This window comes from Suricata suricatta, chromosome 7 (genome assembly GCF_006229205.1).
Source record: "Suricata suricatta isolate VVHF042 chromosome 7, meerkat_22Aug2017_6uvM2_HiC, whole genome shotgun sequence".
Taxonomy (NCBI): Eukaryota; Metazoa; Chordata; class Mammalia; order Carnivora; family Herpestidae; genus Suricata; species Suricata suricatta.
This window is the reverse complement of record NC_043706.1, coordinates 60,029,266-60,051,489: the sequence shown is the minus strand read 5'-3', so window position 1 is coordinate 60,051,489 and position 22,224 is coordinate 60,029,266. Positions and strand designations below refer to the sequence as shown.

Here is a 22,224-nt window from a genome sequence, read left to right as displayed (position 1 = left end):
ATACTAACCTCTAAATACATCCAGTGGTACAATACCTCAATAGAGTGGTTTAAAAAAAAAAAAAAGGCACTTTGCTTTCAAATTCAGACCAAACATAAATCTACTTGCTCAATATAAAGTACAGATATGTTAACACTATGAACAATTACCATATGTAAAATAAAAATTTTTTAAATGATAAAATTAAATTAAAAATGGTAAAATATTTTGATCTGAGAAAATGGCAAATAAACTACCTGAATATTAACACTACTGAATATGAATAGAGAGAATATTAAGTTGAACAATAAAAGTTCAATGTAGACTAACATCTACCAGCAGAATTTTTACCTGTAATCTCTGTCTTGCACTCAAGGAACAGCAGTATATGTAGTATTATGACAAATATAATGATAAACGCTATTAGACACCCTCATACACATGTATAGATGACAGAGTGCAAAGTGCAATTATTTCTGATTCTCAGAATCACACGTAGTGGCATTATTTCCATGTTGTAGAGGACATCCTGGAGCTCTGAGAGGAAAAAGTAACTAACTGGCATTAAGGCATCCAACTTCAGATCTGTCTGATCCAAAAGACTGCCCCGCCCCTTCCACTATGCCTCAGAGCCTTTTGTTGGATGACAAACAACATTTTGCCATAGATAAACGAAGGAATGGTCTCTCCCTCTCTCTTTTATAAATAGTAAAAGGCAGAATTGATAGCTTGTGTAAGGGCAAAAATGTAGGACAGAATTTGGCTTGTAATGGAGTATTCCCCGTGGCTGGTATGCAGACAATGAAGGGTGTTTCTTCTATGCCAAGATAAAAGGATTGGAGTTTACTATGTATAGAAAGTTGTTATGGAAGAGTTTTGAGCCAGACAGTGGTAAGATCAGAGACTGCATTAGAGGGGTAAGTTGAATGTGAAAGTAGGAGACCGATCCGTAACAGACTCTCATATGGTTATAGTAGGGATTACATGTGCTCACCAGACCAGAGCTTGATGCATAATGATTGGTAAGAATTAAACAATCAAACCCTTTATGGTATATTTTAACTATTCACTAGAGAAGCTCTCTTATTGTTACGCACATTACTTTTTCTTCCTCAAGATATATCTAGACATAAAATAGTATGTCGATCTCTGTAAACAATCTTTTAAAAAATTTTATTTATTTATTTATTTTGAGAGAGAGAGTGAGAGAGCACAGGCAGTGGAGGGGTAGAGAGAAGGAGAGACAGAATCCCAAGCAGATTCCACACCATCAGCACAGAGCCCAAGTGTGGGGCTCAAACTCAGGAACTGCAAGATCATGATCTGAGCAAGTGACCTTGACCTAAGCATCAAGAGGCATATACTTAACCCACTGAGCCACCCAGGTGGTCCTAAACACACTTACCTTAACTGATTTTTTAATGAGATAAAATTGACATACAACATCTTAGTTTTGGATGTACAATGTAACGATTTGATATTTGTATGTATATATTATGAAATGATCACCACAGCAAATCCAATTAATTCTTTTTAAATTTATATTTTACATTTTTGTTTTAACATTTTTTTATTTCTATTTTTAAGTCTCTTTTTAAATAAAAACAAAGCAAATTAACAGCAGAGACCTTTTTTTGCTCTGCCCTTCCATTATATAAGTGTTATGGCCTTATTCTTGATCTTTCAAAAGCATATGTTGAGGTTACAAACCCCAGTGTCTCAGAACATGAGAAAGAGACAAAGAGAAAGCCTTTAAAGAGGTGATTAAGTTAAAATGAGGCCCTTTGGGTGTGGTCCTAATCCAATAGGACTGGCATCATTAGAAGAGGAAGAGATACTAGACTTGTGCTTGCACACAGAAAAGGCCAGGTGAGGACACAGCCAGAGAGAGACGCCTCAGGAGAAACCAAATCTGTTTACACCTGATCTTGGACTTCCAGCCTCAGAACTGTAAGAAAATAACTGTCTGTTGGTGAAGCCAACCCACCTGTGTTTTGTTACTGTAGCCCCAACAAGCTAATATAATAAGGTTGACCTGTTTGACATTTTGTGAAGACCAACATGATGGACCTATTATTACATGGAATTCTGGTTTGGGCTTTAATTCACATAAAATTGGAAAAGATTTTTGTTATGCAAAAGTTTATGAGGTTATACACTTGTGTAACATATTTTTTAGAAGTAATTTGAGATTCTCTGGGTAGTATACAACTTTTATTAATAGAAGATTCATTTTCCTTTGAAATCAATAGTTATTTCTTAAACTCCAAATTTCAAAAGAAAAGAGCTTGTGACATTTATGCTTTGGTGAAGCATAAATTTAAAAATGAGCTTATTTAAAATGATGTTTAGAAAGACCACGTAGTCCAGGAAGAGAGAGAGGGATGGGAGACAGCTAGTACTCTGGTCAGCCTGGTCTTCTCTGGCCCTGTATATATAAAACCTCTTTGTGTATTGGTTTCTTCAAATGTAAAACTAATAAATGGAAACCTGGCCTCCCTCACAGGAGGCAAGGAGAAGGTGTGGGAAGAAGAGTCAGAGAATCATGGGTAAAATCAGACCTTTGAAGAAAGATCCAGCGAGTTTCTTATACTTTGGAGAATAGTTTCTGCAATTTGTGCAGCTTTGAAATATTTCCATTCATGAAATTCTGAATATTGAAAGGATTCAAGTCTGATCTTTCCAACAAGAATCCAGTGAAAAGTAGGTACACATGGGAAGGCCAGTCCCTTAACTTCTAGGACATTTGGGGTACCTGTCTCTCCAGGTACACTACTGCTTGAACATAGCGGGCCCAATATGTCTGCCAACTCTAAACACATTCTCATATCTGACTATGAAATCCAGCCATTTGTCCACTTAATAAATGGAAAACATTAGCAGCTAATATTTACTGAGTACATGCCAAGTGCCAGGCACTGCTCTCAGCACTTGACATGTATTAGCACATTAAAGTCTCATAACCTTGTACTATTATTATACTTTGTTATGAAATGAGATGACAGATACTAAATGCCCAAGGCCACACAGTCAATAAGCATCGAGGTAGTCTCAAATCCAGGCAGTGTAGACCCAGAAGTTCCACGCACTACAGGCTTTAATAATATAAAGCTCTATTTTTGAGCACCAAAATCTCTCTAGCAAGGTTAACAGGTTAAGTGATTTGATCACGATCACCTGACTCACAAATAGCAGAACTGGGTCTAGAAGCCAATACATCTCACATCCAGTTCGTTCTCATACAAAAACTGTTTTTTTGGTAACAGAGACTGGAACTCAGCACTAATTCACCTATTTACCTTGAGCTGCCAAACTATCCCCTTATCAAGAAGGAACCAGAGAGGCATCAAAAGATTCTTCAGGAAAACCTGAAGAGGATCTAGTTATAGATCCCAAAGATAAAAGCCTTCTCAGCAATGGTATAGCCAGCCAACATTATCATTACCCAATATAGAGGAGCCCCTTGTGGGGGGACAGAACGCTGTACTAACTGCTGTATCAGGCATGCTTAAGTAAGACCTCGTACACTCTCAGTTTCCATATATTGGAGATGCTATATCCCACTGCTCTTTGATTTTGAGTAAGCTTCCTTTCCATTTCCTTAACCATCTGTCATACAACTTACATTAAAAAAATTAAGATGAACCCAAGTTTATTTTGTTTTAGAAGTTTATGATAACTCCTGAGGTAAATGGAAAAATAAGAAAGAGAAATTCCAAAATGGAACTCACAGGTTTACAGGTTTACAGAGAGAAGTGAGGAGGATGAGAAAGACAGGGAGAAGGAAACATTAGGAAAATTAAAGTGAATATGCTGGATGAGGAAGACAGATGAGGAATAAAAATGGTACCCAGAGAAAGGAAAAGGAGTACAATGGATCAGGGAATGGAATAAATTAGAATTTTTCCTCTTTTCCTTGCTCTATTTTTCCCCCCATAAGACTGACATGGGCTTCCCATGGTTCAAGTCCTGAAATAATGTCGTCTTAATTCATTGCTCTACTTCAGAGTTCACATCGCACTTCTTGCCCACTAATTCATAGAACAATCCTATGACATACACAAAGTGTGTTATTATTCTCCTTTGTAAGTGAGAAAAGTAAGATTCAGAGGGTGAAGTAGTTTTGCAAAGGTCACACGCCTAGTCCGTGGCGGAGCTCAGGTGTTTTAACTACAGATGCCGTGTTCTTCCTGCTGCATGATGCCGCCTCTGCAGGGTGTTCTTCTAGTGCAGCACCCGTCAGGAAAGGTGAATTAAATCTACTTCTCTTAGTCCTCAGTGCCTCTCTCTCCCCCTCTTCCTTTCCTGATTGTCAAGACTGCGCTGAGAAGGGAGGCCTGAGAAAAAGTATAGGCACTGAATGAAGCACACCTGTACCCACTAATAGATGTTATTTCTTTTCCTAAAATTCTTTCTCATCGAGACAACAAATGCAAAGAAGGCTCAAAGAATCACCGAACGTCGTTTTTCTTTCAGGTGTTTTATGATGGCATGTACCTGCGACGTAGCCGGTACCTGACGGCCTGCCTGCCTGATCCCTGAGAAGAGCGGAGCCACCGAAGCCTGAACGCTGAGTCAGAGGCAGAAGTGACAAGATCTGGAGGGTGAAACTGGCTGCGGATGGGGTGGGATGACTGTGGAAGAAGGAGCAGACAGCTTGGGGAAAACTGGCAGCGAACTTCACACAAGAATCTCAAAGTAAATTTAAGTCTTGATTTAAAAGCAAAAGCAATCTAGTTTAAGGTAATTTGATGGTTTGAACTCATGATATTGAAGCATAAGAAAAAAAATGCCTATCAATATCAATTTCCCCATGTAAGTTTTAGGAAAATAATATCCAAGTATGTTTCCTCCCCAAACTAACTGAGGTCGTAGCAAACTGTAGTCAGCAGGGAAAAACACTGATAAATTTAAGTAAATAAAAGCTCTAAGTGGGCTGGGAATGTGTTTGTCTTGTTCACTGTTGTATCCCTCCTACCTACTTTAATGTGGAACATAGTAGGCCCTCCAAAATTTCTGTTTAATTAATAAAAGACTGGGAAGTAAAATACTGGGAAGTTTTTTTTTTAAGTAGAAGCAATATATCGTAAGAAGAGATCAGTACTACACACACAAAGCAATTGATAAATAAACCACTGAAAGATCCAAGTTTTAGAACCATTTTATATGGTCAATGACAGAGAACTGATAAGCCAAAATCCACAAGGCAAAGATTGACGCTAAGGACTGTTAGATCACCTCAGGATCTTGCTGCCAAGTTGTCCTTTTCTCACTACTCCCTCAACCTAGTTTTTAAATTCCCTCCTCTAGAAGTAAAGGCATAGCCACTCACAGCTCCTGTAAGTGCCTGTTGCTGCTTTCAGTGCAGCAGGTAGGTGGAAAAGACAGGGACCTACAAGTGGGGAGCCAGGACTTCCAATCTTAGATTCACCACTACTAACTGCGTAATCTCAAATAAGATTCTTCGTATTTGGAGGCTGTTTCACTTCCAAAGGGGGAATAATATTTGTGGAGAGAATCCGATGCATTTCAATATACTAAAGCATTTTGTGAACTCAATAGCATCATACAAATATAAGAAATTATTGTGGTTATATTTTGTAAGGGACCTCTATCTCCTAAAGTGAGATTAGATGCTATTAGTAAATAAGATTCAATAGGCTGTATGTAACTTACAAAGAAAAGAGACTAGAATTTTATTGATGAAAAATCTAAGGTCAACTGCTGACTCACTTTAGCAGAAATTGGCTTAAAATATAATAGATGTGCCTATTTATAATTCTGAGAGATTCCCTGAGGAGAGTCATCTTGAACTAAATGGTATTTTTACCAGACAGAATTCTTTTTCACAAAAAATGAAGGTGAATATTAGTATGTATTAACTCTGGTTGCAGTCACATTAATAACGTTCCTAATAAAGCAATAAGGGAAGTTTATGCCTTTTCTTGTGCTGAGTCAATATAAATCTTGAAATCTTTCATTGCTGATATAAAGTCTTTAATATGAAACAGCACCACTGTGGACAAAAAAATAGTAAGAACTCTAAGCACAGAAAGTGCTGGTATAAATGCAAACAGCAAAATATCTTAAACTGATAATCATTTTTTAGGTGAATAGTTCCCAAAGGAATTGACCCAGAAGTAAGGGGGCAAATACTGATGAACCATTCCCATCTCAATTCTGACTCCACTAGAGGAGATAGGTTATTGATAAAGTTTACAGTTTTTGACATTCATGCATTATTCCCCAACCCTGGGACTGCAGTATTTCTTCTACTTTCCAATTTAAAAAAAATATATATTTTTTAATTTGGGGGATGGAGGGAGGGAAGGAAAGAAGAAGGGGGAGAGGGAGAAGAAGAAGGAAAGGGAGAGGGAGAGGGGGAGGGAGAGAGAGGGAGGGGGGAGGGAGAGAGAGGGAGAGGGGGAGGGAAAAAGAGGGAGAGGGGGAGGGAGGGAGGGGGAGGGAAAAAGAGGGAGAGGGGGAGGGAAAAAGAGGGAGAGGGGGAGGGAGAGGGAGAGAGAGAGAATAAACAAGTGGGAGAGGGGCAGAGCTGGGTGCAAGGCTCAAACTCGTGAATCATGAGATCATGACCTAAGTCAAAGTCAGATGCTTAACCAACTGAGCCATCCAGGTGCCCCTACTTCCCAATGTTTTGAAAGTACACACAGTGTTTCAGAAGAAATGATGCTACTCTTAATGGATATCATTTTACAGCGACTATGTGCAGGAAGAACATGAAAATACTTGTTCTATTAAGTTTAAAAATCAACTTTTTACTGTTAAATACCAGAGAGCATTTGTGATATTATTTTTAGTTGATCTTACTATATACACTTAATTTTACTACATATGAAGAGGCATTTATCAATTTCAATTATTTGTGCAGCCCAATAAAGATAAACGGAAACAAATGATTTATCCAGACATGTGCATTCCAAACACGTGTCTGTTGTAATTTAAAAAAATTATAAAATGATTAACCTCAGACACATATATTTTAAAATGAGTTTTATGTTTTTAGTTTTCAATTAGTAATAATCATGCCTGGGATAAACCTCATTGGCTACAATACTGCCACTGTGCAAAGCTGAGTTTTAGGTTTTTAAATATTAAAGCCATGGACACACAATGGCCAAAAAAATGTATCTGTTGTGAAAAGTTATGAATCATTTACCCACTAAAAAGAGACTCCAGAAGGGACACATAGTAAAAATGTCCTTCAAGTATTTCTTGGCTAATAATTCCCAGAGTAAAAGGCATTTCATGAAGAATCTTCCTTTTTTCTACAAGGGTAAATTAAAAACAAAAAATCCTAGAAAACAACCATATAGTTTTCTTAAAATCTCACTCCGTTTTCTAACCACATCTAGATCAAGGTGATATCGATCACCTTATCAACTACCTGAGAACAGATATTTGAGAAAGAGTCCTCTTAAAAAAGAAAGAACATCAACAATATTTCTGCAAAGAACCAGTATCTTTAGTTTACCAGCAATTTAGTCATCACTTGGACAAGCCATAAAAGAATTCACTTTCCAAATGACCCCAAATTGAAGGGACTTTGACAGCCTCTGGGTCCTTTTACTTTTGCTGATTTCAGGATTCCCTGGGCAAGCAGAACTTGGTGACCAGCCAGTGCTGGCTCATGCAGTCTCTCTAGCTGCTGCTACTCCCTTTCATATCTACTGTGCCTACAATCTCCTTTCAAGAGCCAGCTTTGTCAGAAGCTGTGGAAGCTTTACAGAAAAGTTGGCTTTTGAAAGTCCCTGTATGTAGAACATCTACCTAGACACGTCCTTCTTTGATTTTTGTTGCAACTGAAGTAACTAATTTCCATTCTGCTGTTAAATTGGCTAAGCTCCAGGAAACAAAACTCATCAGGTAACAACTTCAAAGGGGATGATAAGTCATAACATGAATAGTGCTACACGAAATTTTTATTGATGGTTCATTACTGCCTGAATTTGAATATTACATGAATCACATAATTTCCCTTCAAAGACAAAAATATCATTCAATAAAGACCTGATCTAATATAGGTTATTGTCCATTAGTTCTGTCAGAAACCATCATTATACAGATGTTCTCCTGTAATTTTAGTGGATCATCAGGCAGTCTCAGAGAAATGATAGCAGCTATTTATTGCCCTAAGTCTCAGGTAAAAATCTTCTCTGGGCTGTAGGGCTTCAGATGCTACTTTTTTTAGTTTTAAAATTGTTATTTAAATGACCTAGAAAAAATTTAAAAGCAAAAATGATTTCCATTTCTATTAATCTCACTCCCTTATCCCATCTCCTGCTCCTCAGATAGGCACAGACATTGCAAAACACAAATCAGTATAAATACTATGAAGTAAGTGTTGTTTTTGACTCCTCCCTTATAATTTCAGGGGGGAAAAAATCACATTTCACGTTACTTTTACCATTCTAATGACTGTTATCTCATCGCTGAACCTGGACATTGACAAATCAATTCAGCTTCATACCTTCTTAAAAGAATCTTGCTACCAGTATAGATGGAATTAGAGGCCAAAGCAATTGGTCATAGCACAACTTGGTTTTTTAAAAAATGCGCGCGCGCGCGCGCGCGCGCGCACACACACACACACACACACACACACACACACACACAATTACCATGTGTATTTTAAAACCTAGAATTCTGATTTCCCTTCTTTCACTCTGTTTCATCACTGGTCCTTTTGGCCTACTCTGACTTGATGTGTTTGCTACTAAAAAAGAGACTTCTTAACACACTGATATTTTATTGGAAATACAAATTCACAATGCATCAGATGCCAGATTCTTGTATAAGTCTGTCATTTAACATTTGGGAATCCACAATATGCTAATTGCTTCTCAGAGCATACAGAAGTCATATTGTATTCTTTTCAACTTAAAAGGCAATGATAAGTAGGTTCTGCCTTTGAGAGATAAGGCACATACACATATTTTATTTCCTTCAATTACATGAATAGAAACCTAAATAGAGCCTCCTGAAATGAGATCAACATATGCTCCTTGTAAAAGAAGTGATAAAAATGAGTGAGGTCCTTTAAAAGTTCAGAAAGCATTTTGCTATTCAGAGAGCATACAGTGTGAATAGTGGCAGATAAAACGAAAGCAGAAATTCTAAGAAAGAATACCCTGGTACTTGTACCAATATGCCATGTTCTGTTCTGTGTTGAAAGTGTTCCTGGATCTGGTCTAATCTGGTGCTTTGGTTAGAGATTAGCTTTCCATTCATGAACCAGGGGAAAGGCTTATACACTCTCCTAGCAGTCCTGCGGTGAAAGGAGCTACCTTTTACTGTATCAGCGAATAAAAGTCTGTAAATCTATTAAGAGGAGTTTTCATGCTATGTCCTCTATTCTGGATAGGTCACTTGCAGCTTATCGATATTAGAATTAGATGATGAAGGTTGTATATACAGTACACTTATAGGTTTTTCTTTTTTTTTTTCTTAAAGGCTTCCTTTATTTTTTTTATAAATTTTTTTTAATGGTTTATTTTTATTTTTTGATACATTGAGAGACAGAGCATGAGGGGGGAGGGGCAGAGAGAAAGGAGACACAGAACCGGAAGCAGGCTCCAGGCTCTGAGCTAGCTGTCAGCACAGAGCCTGATGCGGGGCTCAAACCCACGAACGTGAGACCTGACCTGAGCTGAAGTTGGAGGCTTAACTGACTGAGCCACCCAGGCGCCCCCAATTATAGGTTTTTCAACTTTCATTAAACCTAGCTTCCTAAATGGCATTATAAGTGAAGGCACACTTACTGCCTGTGCTCTTCATACGTGTTACTTCCGTATGTTAAAGAAAAATTTCCTGTAAACTGGGTCATCCCATCTTAGATCGTAAGTTATTTTATTTTCTAATATTACATAAATTAAGGATGTGAACTCTTTGACAAGTCTAATTCCCTGTATGTGCCTGGGTGGCTCCTTGTGCTTTAATTAAAACAAACACCGTCAGACCGAGAACATACTCTCCCCTCCACTGCATTTTAGTAATTTAAAACTTTAAAATTAGACATTTAAAAGATTATTTCTCAAATAATTATCAAGTAAGTTTTAGGGCATAGTATTTTCTACCCTAACAAACATGCCTCCGTGAAAATGGTGAAATTAGGATGAGGAACTTTTTCAGAACATTTTCCCTTCTATTAGGAGGGTTCATATGAAATTATCTTTTATCCTTTTCATAGATCTGTATGCACTTTTTAAAAACCCAATCAATAAGAAAATATTTTAAAAGGTCATGTTACTCAAGTAAGGTGATAGTGCCAAACCAGTTTATGACTACAAGAATAAAAATAATGCCGCTTTTGGAATCATACATATTTTAGGATAGCAAATTCTATATGTGATAGAAAGTTACAACTAATGTACATATGCAGATTAGTGATGTATTCTGCCCTTTTAAAAAAAATTTTAATTTGTTACAATCTTTGGTGGTCATAATAGCTGTTGGTGGTGATAGATGTTTTTTATTTAGGCTGGAGGGAAGAAAATTTACACGTGCATTTTTTTTTCCAAATCCCAGGAGAAAAGGCAAACTTGCATTCATCTGTTTCTTATATCACTTGGGAAACATATGTACCAAGTGATGGAAATGGCATTAAAAACCAACGGACAGGTACCCATTTCTTTGTAATGGATGGACTTACAAGAATCACTGACTTCGGTCATGATTTGCTAAGGCCGTAAGGAGGTGGAAGTGCTTTGAAATTGTTGAATCCCTTTCTTTATGGACAAACATAAACTGTCATGGCCACCAGCCTCACTTGTTATTTGATTTACAAAGATTAAAAAACAATTGGTTTACTCTTTTGCCTACATATTTTAACATTTTCTGCGGTTAGTATATTAGCTTTTATAAGTTTATTTTCATTTCAACTGTAATAAAACTGCTCCGCTAATTAATTTCATAACAACTGTTACCATAATACACAGAAGATTAAGGTCACAATTTATTTGTGTTGTTTAGATCCATAAGGCAAAAGCAATAATATTAGAGTGTTTTCCATGAAGGCGAGTTTATTCAAACCTATCAAAGTTATCTTCAGATCTTTTCAAGTCCACAGTATTTCAGAAAGTCTCATACAAACATCTCTATCATAGAGGAATCAAAACATAAAGCTAGTAGTTGTCAGTTATGATTAAAAAATGGATCTTTTGTTTTTCACATACATCACTTAAGTTCTTAATTGTAGATTGAGGGAAAAATAAATTAATAATCTGGCCGTGTCCACTTAGAATTTGCTGAATGATTTTTAATATATAATAAGTACTTTGATAAGAGCTCTGTACCAGAATCTTGAGACTTCAGCATTCAGCAATTTAAAGTTACTGAAGCACTTCACAAATTGGAATTCCAATTTGAAAGAATGAAGGTCTCCTAAAAACCTGAAGCACTCCAATAATTTTAAATTATTTTCTACTTCGTAAGTTCAGAGTCCCTACTACTTACAAAGAGAAGTACTTATAACCAAAAGGAAAGTACCACAATAATTTCAAATCACCACATATAGTGCAGGACAGTTTTAAGGCTCTGAAGTACTTATAGGTTTTGAAGTCTTTCAATTTGAAAGTCAAGCAGTTTTTATAATGTAACAATTCAAAATGCATTAAGTGATTTCAAATTTAACCAAAACTATGGCAAAAATATAGTACATATGGTTAGAAGAAAATATCAACAAAATGACATGTATCCTTCAAAATATACAAGGAAGTTAAAATGTCCTATAAATTAACAGGCATAACATAATGAGATGGGGGGGTAACCATCATAACAGTAATATCAGATTGATGAGTGGACCCTGAACTCATGACCCCGAGATCAAGAGTTGCATGCTCTGCTGACTGAGCCAGACAGGCCCCCCGGTAATCAGCTTTTGAAAGTAATAGCTCAGAAATTGTTACTGACTTTTATAAGGAAAGATTAAAAAAAAAAAAAAAACCACAAGATCTGCATGCTTAAGTTTAATTTTTAACCCAGCGTGGTGGTAGAGTCAGTTTATACAATCTCAAGGGAATCAGTCATGCATGCCTGTTCACAATTTTGTATTGTTCTTAAACATACCGGTAGCTTGAAATAAGTCATGGTAGGAATATTTATGACATCAAAATTGGCAAATGCTGCCAACTAGGGCCTTTTTCTTCCTAAGAATCTTTTGTTAAACATTTATCAGAACACTACTGGTTTGTTTTATCCAATTCATGTTTTTGCTAGTGTCTTCCTATTTTTTTCTAAAGTTTATTTTGAGAGTGTACATGCACACGTGCATATACATGTGCGCATACACACACACACACACACACACACACACACACACACGTGCGAGTGGGGGAGGAGCAGAGAGAAAGCAAGCAGGGTATGGGGGGCAGAGAGGGAGAGAGAGAATCCAAAGCAGGCTCTGCACCATCAGCACAGTGCCCAACATAGGGCTCGATCTCATGAACTGTGAGATCATGAGCTGAGCCAAAGTCAAGAGTAGGACGCTAAACCCGCTGAGCAACCCAGGCGCTCCTGCTAGGTTCTTTCAATTGAAAGAAGCAGTGACTCACTCTGGTTGCCTAAAATAATTGGGGGAAAGGATAATGGTGGTTTTGAAAGAATAAGGGGATAATGACTTGTAGGCAAGAGAACTCCCAGGTCAAGTGTTAAGAACCAAACAGCAAGGAACTAAGAGTATCACTGAAATAATAATTCAAAGGTCAATGGTTCTGAATCCAAAGTAGCTAGGTTCCTCAGCAGTAGGATCTTAGCTTAGGATTCCTGGGTAGATTTCTGCCTCTGTATGCAATTCTATGCTTATCTCCCCACAATTAGCTGATTCTTTATATATGACTTTGCAACTTTTCTCTAAGTCAGGGCAGAGACACTATCATGCTTTCTCATGATAATGAATTACTTATAACTCTGTTTAACATATGTCACTTTAAGATCCCTCCCGCCTTGTGTGTGTGTGTGTGTGTGTGTGTGTGTGTGTGTGTGTGTGTAGATCTTTTCATTTTCAGTCCTTGTTTGCTGCCAAATACTTGATTCTTTCTATATTAATAAACCAAAATTACTGAGGTTAGGAAATCTCATGAGCTAATTTCTGTGTTGAACATCTTCCATGAAAGTCCTCTTATTGAATCACTAGATAATATAGAAATTATTATATATCTTCTCCGGATAGTAATGAAAACAATGCCAAGTAAGATTAACCCTAAAAAACAAGAAATTATTAGTATTTTTGACTATAGAAAACCTAGTTGACTAAAAGTACTGTAGTAAAAAGTGGAATAATATAAATAGAAGAAACTCACAAACAGTGCTATGGACATTCAAAAAAATATCCTTTTTCTGGTGACATGAAGGTAGTTTTGGGCAAATTGTTTTAAATGGCCTTTGTAGATTAATAAAACAAAGCCTAAAAAGATGGCATCCTAGGCAGAAAGAAGAATCTGGAAGTTGTTGGGGAAGATTATTCATAGGTCTGTCACATTTATCCACATCCTGGGAGCAAGTCACTGGTTGACATTTTTTTTTCTGGAACCTGTGCCAAGATGCAGATAATCTGCCCCTTTGGAGAAAGGGAGAGGAATTCCCCTCATTCATTATAAAAATTCAAGTTTCCTAAGCTCAGGGTCGATTCACAATCCACGATGAGTACTGGTATTGTCTTGCTCTCTTTGTGTTAACCTGTGTGAAGTGAGGCTTGAGGAGCTGGTACAGAAAAATGCTCAGAACCTGGCTCCTGTTTTTGCGTTGAGTAATAAACTGCCCTCTGTCTCTGCTCCAGGAGTCTCATGCTGTCTACTACCATTCGTGAAACGAGCAAGCTAACTTAATAGACTCCGAGTAGGGGGAGATCTCAGATTCTTCATAGTTCTTGATAGAAGTGAGATGGAATAGGCCATGTTCCATATACAAGCTGGATACAGGAGACCTGGCAAGAAAACTGGAAAACCTACCAGGAGCCACTCAGTCTTTGACGGTCAGGATGTGGTGTTTGTGTTTAGTGAAGTAGTCAGTGCTGGGCCTTGAGAATGTTTTTGAGAAGAGAAGTGATACCAGGGACATAGTTAAGGAAGGCTGCTCTAGCAATGGTGTATACCCAGGACTTTTTTGAGTGGGAAGAGAAAGAACTGGGAAGCCCAGAGAGGAGAAGACCACTGCAAGAATTATGATACACATATAATTCAGGTCTTGACTACAGTAAGGTAGTGGGAATGGGGAGGTAGGCTTGGAATAGAAACAGAATTACAGGAATTAGCTAGTAACCAATCTTAAAAAGGGAAGAAAAATAGAGTTGAGAATAATTCCAGAGGAGCCTTAAGAAAGTCTCCATGTCTAATAGTTCTTTTGGGAATCAAAGCTAATTATATTGAAACAGTATTGAAATGAAGATAGAGATTTATGGGCAAAGATAGTTATCTCAATGTTGTTATTATAGTAAAAAATTGAAAATAAATATTCAAGATTTAGGAAGGGATAAAATAACTATGCAGTAGCTGTGCAATTAAGATATTTGGCAGGGGTTCCTGGGTGGCTCAGTCAGTTGAGTGTCTGGCTTCGGCTCAGGTTATGATCTCACGGTTTGTGGGTTTGAGTCCCACATCAGGCTCTGTGTTGACTGCTAGCCCAGAGCCTGGAGCCTGTCTTTGGATTCTGGGTCTCTCTCTGACCCTCCTCTGCTCATGCTGTCTCCCTCTCTCTCTCTTTCTCAAAAATAATAAAACATTAAAAAATTAAAAAATAAAACATTTGATAAATATTCAAATTTTAAAATATTTGATGAAATATGTTTCCTTAAAAATGCTTTAATGAAAATATTTTAAAAACAGGACTGTATTTATGTGATAATGTCTATAGAATAGAGGAAAACAAATTTTTAAAAATGGTACGATCTCAATTGTATAAAAATCTTCTGGAAATTCAAAGTTGAATTTAGCTATTAGGCAATGGAATTAAGGATATTTTCAACTCTGCACATCTTTACATGTTAGATATTTTTTATAATGCATATGTAGTATCTTTAAGAGTTTTCTAAAAGTCATTTAAACTAACAAATGAGTTTAGGAACTGAATCTATATGTCTCTAAAATGTAGTATGATCTTAAAAAATAGGAATATTATTAAAGTATAAATATGAAGTATATATCATGAATAAAACATCAAAACTAAATGAACCATTTCATTTAAAATGAGTTTTTAAAAATGTAATGTTTATTTATTTATTTTATGGTTATTTATTATTGAGACAGAGAGAAGCAGAGCATGGGTAGAGGAGGGGCAGAGAATCCAATGCAGGATCCAGGCTCTGAGCTGTCAGCAAAGAGCCCAACACGGGGTTCGAACCCACGAACCATAAGATCATGACCTGAACCGAAGTTGGATGCTTTAACCAACTGAGCTACCCAGGCACCCCAATGTTTCTTTATTTATTTTTGAGAGAGAGAGAGAGACAGAGACAGAGACAGAGTGTGAGCAGGGGAGGGGCAGAAAGAGATGGAGACACAGAATCTGAAGTAGATTCTAGGCTCCAAGATATTAGCATAGAGGCTGATGCAGGGCTTGAACTTGCCAACCATAAGACCATGACCTGAGCTGAAGTCAGATTCTTAACCAACTGAACCACCTAGGCACCCTAAAATAATGAATTTTTATTATTTACAGTATGTGATAATAAAAAAATGCCACAACTTTCTCCAGTTCTCTGAAAACATCATCCTATCAACTTAAGTATTCTCTGCAAGAAGGGTTTAGATAAAGCTTTGAAGTGAGCAAATTTCCATTCCCCCATGTGTCCCCTTACTTTTCTATTTTATCCTCTTTCATCTGCCTGGCCATGAAAGCTTTTGGGGCACTATCATCGCTTCACTTGCTCTGCATCCTCAGGCTTTCTCCTGATTTGCACACTTTTCCATTCCCTGACTTTTTTTTTAATCCACCTCTCATTATTTGTCATCATTTTCCTCACTCCTACATTCTCCTCTTTCCTAGGTAAGGTCAAAGAATAGCAATGACCTACAATTAGGATAAAAAGATCAGTGCTTCAAGGTTAATTATTGAAACATCCCTTCCATTTACTTAATGCTGAATCAAAAATAGATATCTATTTTTATCTCCACTGATACCACCTTAGTCCAAGCTACCATCATTCCTCACTTTCTACTGTAAATAATTCTTCTACCTATTAAGTGATCATAAAACTACAAATTAGTGAGAAAATTAAAAAAAAATTAAGAAACAAGACTATGTATTCTTCTGTTCAAAAATTATCTAGTGTTCCCTAGTTTCCATCAGAAAGAATTAAAATAGTTCTCTTGTTCTAAACAGTTCTGTCTGATCTGGGCCCTACCTGAGACTCCTGTGTCTTTACCCCCTGCCTTCACGCCATCCATTCCAGGAACACTGGCATTCCCTCGGTCTTCATCTCAGTCCACTTGTTCTGCCTATTCTCAGTCTGCAATGCATGGACCAGATTTTCTGTGGAGGCTCCTTGTTGTCCTGAAGGCCACAGCTCCAATGTCTGCTCTTCAAGGTGGCCTCCATGCCTGCACACAGCAGCTCCTCCTGTTGCTCCTGTCTCTACTGGAAAGTCTCTCTTCCATTTGTTCACTGTATTTTTTAATCCTTTTTTTCCAGTAAGAGATAGATTCCCTGATAGCAGGGATCTTGTCTGTGTTAGGTCACTGCTATCCCACCAAAAGAAGGACATAGTAAATAAAGTTTTAGCCATTCCAAAAAAGAAGCAAAATATTAGTTGTTGTAGAAAAACAGATGTTTATCCTTCACTCATGAAAAAATATGGGTTTAGGTGGTTAAAAGTGACACAGAGGCTCCATGATCTTAATAGAAACCCCGACTCCAACCTTATTGTTCCATTCACTTCTACCGACCTCCAACTTCAAGATCATACCATGATCAAGAAAGCTGCTATAGCTGAAGCCATGAAGTAGAAGATTTCCTAAAAGTCATATATAACATTTCAGCTTGCACCTCACTGGTCAGAATTGGTCATATGGCCATACCTCACTTGAAAGGGGGCCAGGAAATGTGGTATTTATTCAGTGTGACAATGTGCCAAAATTATACATAAAGATCCATTACTAAGACTAAAGAAGACAGATACTGGGTAGCAATCTTTCCCACAGGATACAGAGTGAGACAGGTTCTAAGGATTACTGGTGTAACCAAAGGCTCTCTTTATCTCTCCACCTTTTTTTTCAGGCTTGCTACTGGAGTAGTTATAAGAGGTCTCCCTAACTTTCTTTGTTCACATCCACAGAAAGAGAGAGGAGACAAGCAGACACACTTCAGGTTGTTTTCTCAACAGAGAGAGGAAGCATCATTCCTATAAACCCCAGAAAATGTCTTCTTTAATCTCACTGGTCATAACTAAGTCAACAACTATCTCTGAGGTAAGGGATTAAACTAACTAGCTTGAGGCTAAGTTACTTGTACCTTCATAGAACCAGAAATTGAGTTATCCTACCCCTAAGCAAAAGGGCTGTGGGTAAGCAGTGGGGACACCTGATTGACTATCAAAATAAATGCCAAGAGCAGAAAGAGTAGTTGGGTGGTCATTTTGGGGGTTACATATGTTTTTCAACCCAATAAAACAACATATCACAACAAGAGTGTTATCTCCTAGTTTTCTTCAATCTATTTGTGTGTGTGTGTGTGTGTGTGTGTGTGTGTGTGTGTGTGTTTAAGTTTTATTTACTTATTTTGAGAGAGAGCACATGCATGAGATCAGGGGAAGGGTGGGGGTGAGGGGTGGGATAGAGAGAGAGATTGAGTGAATGAATGAATGAATCCCAAGCAGGCTACCTAGAGCCCAACGCGGGACTCACTCTCATAAACCATGAGATTATGAGCTGAGCCAACATCTTAACCGAGCCAGCCATGCCCCTCAATCTATTTATGTTTTTTATGTCTTGCCCTCATTAACTAAAATCAACTCAAGAACTACACTAATATGTGGATCACTAGCCATATATGACAATTTATCATTTCAAAGAGGCTAATATAAACTGATAATGTGCTGTAAGTATAAAATGCAACCCTGGATTTCAAAGACTTAGTATGAAAAAAAGAATAGAACTATCTCAATAAATTTTATACTGATTATGTGTTAACCATTAATATTTTAGGTATATTGGGTTAAATAAAAGGTATTATTTGAATTTTACTTGTTTTTACTTTTGAATGTGGCTACTAAAACTTACAAATTACATATGTGGCTCCTATACTATGTCAGAAGCTTTAATCAAAACATTTTTTTATTGTCTTCTAATGTATTACCTTACCTGAGCTCTCCACCTTGACTTTCTCTACCTCTAAACAAACCTGACCTATAGCTCACACATTCTAACTGCATACCTAAATCCTACTCCCTATTCATATTTTGAGCTCTTGCTTTAATGCCGTCTATTCCATAACATCTTATCAGGATTCCTCCCTAACTGCAAGTCACATCCTCTTCTTCACTGACTACTATACAACTCTCTCATTTATGGCAGAGAACACCCTTTTCTTTATATTACAGTGAACTGTTTATATATTTTAGCACCTCTATAGATTTCATGTTTTCTTTTCTGGGCGGAGGTTTTGCTTCTGAACCTTTGTATCTTCCCTTAATCCCTTGGCTGTGAGAGGAGTTTAACAAAATATCTGTGATGAGAGAATAAATGGTGCTGCTGTGAGAAACAAAAGGGATAGATACGCCTATTCTGGAAGAACACTGAGGAATGAGAGAGAGAGATTGCTGCAGAAAAAGTAAGGGCCCAGAGGGCTTTCACAGGTGATGAAATACCAATTGTGAGCATAAAGAAAAAGAACACTTCCTATGAAAGCTAAAAGTATGCAGTTGAGAATCCACATCATTCAAAGAATCTAGATCAAGGGACTTTTTAAACAAAATGTTTTGCTTTTTTTCCCTCCCTGCCCGCATACACTTGAACTGAAAATGGTTCAAGGGAAAACATCTTAGACTTGGCCTTACTATAAAAATTTGGAAAATTACTTTTAAGTGTCTCAAAGCAATTTGGTCTAAAACAGTAGTAAAATGTTCATGACATTAAGCATTCTGGGGTCCCTTGAGAATAGAGATAAAGAAAATCCATCCAAAGTTTCTCCTTAGGGTCAACTTTCCTCATTAATGGTACTTAGAAATTGCAGCACTTCCTGAAGCCTGGTGATCATCTTCAGTTGACTTTCTGGTAGAATTCTTAGGTTTTGAAAGCACATCAGAGAGCCTTCTAGCCAATTCTAAATTTTTCTGCACTTAGCTTTTCAATGACACCAAGGCTGCTAAGACCTAGCAGAAGCTATACATGATAATCTAAGTCAAGGTCAGGTTTAAACTAACATCTAACCAAGACACATTTGCCAGGAAAAAGTTCATGAGCCACTGCATGAGACAAGACTGAATCTTCCCAAGCTCTAAAATTGAAAACCAATAGTTATAGAATATTACCCTTCTTTAGTTTTTCCTAGATCTTGTTTGCATTTATGGTCAGAATTATCATCTTCAGCACACTTAACTTGAAAACCTCTTAAGTGATCCTCTACACTTATTGTATTTAATTTAGACCACACTTAATACGATACTGTTCTGAAATGGCTTACAGCATTGTACAACATAAATTTAAAAGAGAAATAGGCAAAAAAATAAGACTAGGTAAGTAAACTCAAATATGACTTTATATTGAGCATAGAATGCATACTTGTACTTGCTAAATGTGGGCCACATATTTTTAAATAAGTTGCATTTTCAAAAGTCACTTGTAGAACTGTAAATGAGAATTCACTGTGAGTGAACATTTATTTTTTCAGTCCATCCATCAATCCGATCTAACATTCTCTACCATCACTACTTATTCCCTTTTAAAGTATATTTGTCCTCTAGACAGGATGGCAACAGAGGAACTATCTTTTTGCCTGTATGCACCTCCATCTGTTCTACTTAGTACAGCAGATATGCATTATATTATTTAGAAAAAGTCAATTGACAAGTAAAAGTGAATCCTTTTAAAACATATCACATTTCCAAGGCTAGAATTACAAAATAACATGTTCAAATGGGATGTTCTCTTAAAGTAAAAAAATAAGTTTATAATGTGTTTTTGTTTTTTATAAATTTAGTTTATAATTCAGCTATGCATCAATTCTTATAACAATTGTGGGCTGAATTAAATGCCGACTTTTCAACAAAAAATTAAAATAGGACAAAATGGCATACTCTCAATCATTCTAATTATGATATGCGTAATTCTCTATTACTTACAGTAACTGCATGAGATTGGATCTTGTAAAATTTGAAATTTCAGTTTGCAATTGAATTCTAAGTGAGATATTTTATGAGTCACAATCTGAGGGGCTAATAAAAGCCTTTGACTGGACTGGTGGGCAACAATGCTACTATGAATTGTGTATAGGGTGTTTTAATTGGTTAAATGATTAGTTTCATAGAGTATTAGTTAATTGAAGAATATTTTTATTTTAACCTTTGGTTTTCCAACAATATAACTTTGGGTAATTAGTATACCCCTATATTAACTAGTCAATTTGCTTTATTTGTTGCTTCTCCATAGATTTTGTTTTCCCATGCCAGAACTCTGCTTTTAATTCTATGTTTAATCACTCAAGTAACTACAGTTGTATTAGCCTGAAACTGCTTTTTATCAGATGAAATTGAACTCAGCATTTTTCCCTGTTCTCACCTACTTAGTAGCCTTCTATAACCTTCTATTAATTAAGCAACTTTCCTTGATAGTTTCAAATCTAAAAATTGAGTCCATGACTATGTAGCTGGTCAAAACTTTAGGCCAAATAGTAAGGTATAAAAGATGTGTACGTTTTTTTAATTTTCTAAAATGAACCTTAATTCTTCATCCAGGATCCAGTGAAATAAATAATCTTTCAGTATGAGCAGATCATGCCTTGTCTCTCACTCCAGACTGCAAAGTCACTCTTTAGATTTATCTAACTCCCTCTCAGCTGCTTCTACATTCCTATTGGACACATATGAAAAATTTTATTATTGAGGTGAGAAACTCCTGAGGTTGTATAAGAATGTTAACCACCTTAATGCTAGGGCCTCCTGCCCCTTACACTAGCAACTAAAAACTCAATGGGGCTGACTTAGGTCCTCTGTCCAGCTCTAATACAGGCTGACCAGCTACTTCCATGGTGCAGTTTCTGTACCCTACTGAAAAGCAGAAAATTCTGTGGTCTGGGTTTTGTTTTGGACCCTCTTCAGGAATATGGCACATGCTCCTTCTGTTCTTATATTCACAAACACATCTGGGAGAATGTATTATCCTTCTAGCCAGGGAAACATTATTTAGAATTGGAGTGAGAGAAAAAAAAAAAAAAACAGAAAAAGCCAAATCAACTGAATTTAGATGTTTGGCAAGGAAATATAGGCAGAAACAGTGGAAGATCCTAAACCAATTGGGATTGAATTGTATAAATTAGAAGAATGGAGGCAAAAAATTGAAATTAGGGTCAGCTTTACAAAATAAAGCAGTTTGCTTGACCATCTGAATTTTTTGTCCTGAAGTTTGTACCTTCTAAAAACACATAACTGATTAGGTCACTTTTTGTTTAAAACCTGAGATGAATTTCTACCAAATGAAGAATAAAGTTCCTTTTCAAAATCCTCCTGATTTGGCTCCAAGCTACATCTTCAACCAATTTTCTCTCTGTACTATAAGCCATAGACACAATTATCTATTTGCCAATTTGCAAGCAAATACAGAAGCATACTTCTACTCAATCTGATGTCTATAGGTGTTACAGACACCCAGCAGTAAAGTGCCAAAAACTTGGGAAGAGAGATAGAAGAAGGCCCCCTCCTCTCAGAGTTCAACTAAGTCAACATGCACCAGAACAAAGAAAATATGGAATCTTCTCCCAGGGATGGACGGTCATCAGACCAAGACTAGAAAACAATCTAATTGTTAGAATGAACAGCACTCAAAAAAAGAATTTCTTAAATCTAAAATGGATTTATTATCAATGATAGAGGATCGATAGGAAAGGAACAGTCGGGGAGCAAACATTGGGAGATATCTGTTCTGCTCAGAAGAGACTTCCTTATAATTACATTAGCACAGAATGGGGTGGCCCCTATAATACAGGTGGAAGGACAGGATTACAGAAACTAATGATGCAACACTAGCATTTAATATCTGGGAGCACAGAACCTTGGTCTTTTTTGATCACTGTTATGTCCCTCAG

At 36.9% G+C, this 22,224-nt stretch overlaps 1 protein-coding gene and 1 non-coding gene across 4 annotated transcripts in view; both read right to left on the bottom strand.

Moving 5' to 3' along the window:
• The window catches only part of ADGRB3 (adhesion G protein-coupled receptor B3), a 719,614-nt gene that overhangs the window by 188,379 nt on the left and 509,011 nt on the right, over positions 1 to 22,224 (bottom strand). The gene's annotated exons all lie outside the window — the stretch shown is intronic.
• Positions 6,937 to 7,071, bottom strand: LOC115297234. Its single transcript, XR_003911344.1, has one exon. It is a non-coding gene; the product is annotated as a U4 spliceosomal RNA (small nuclear RNA).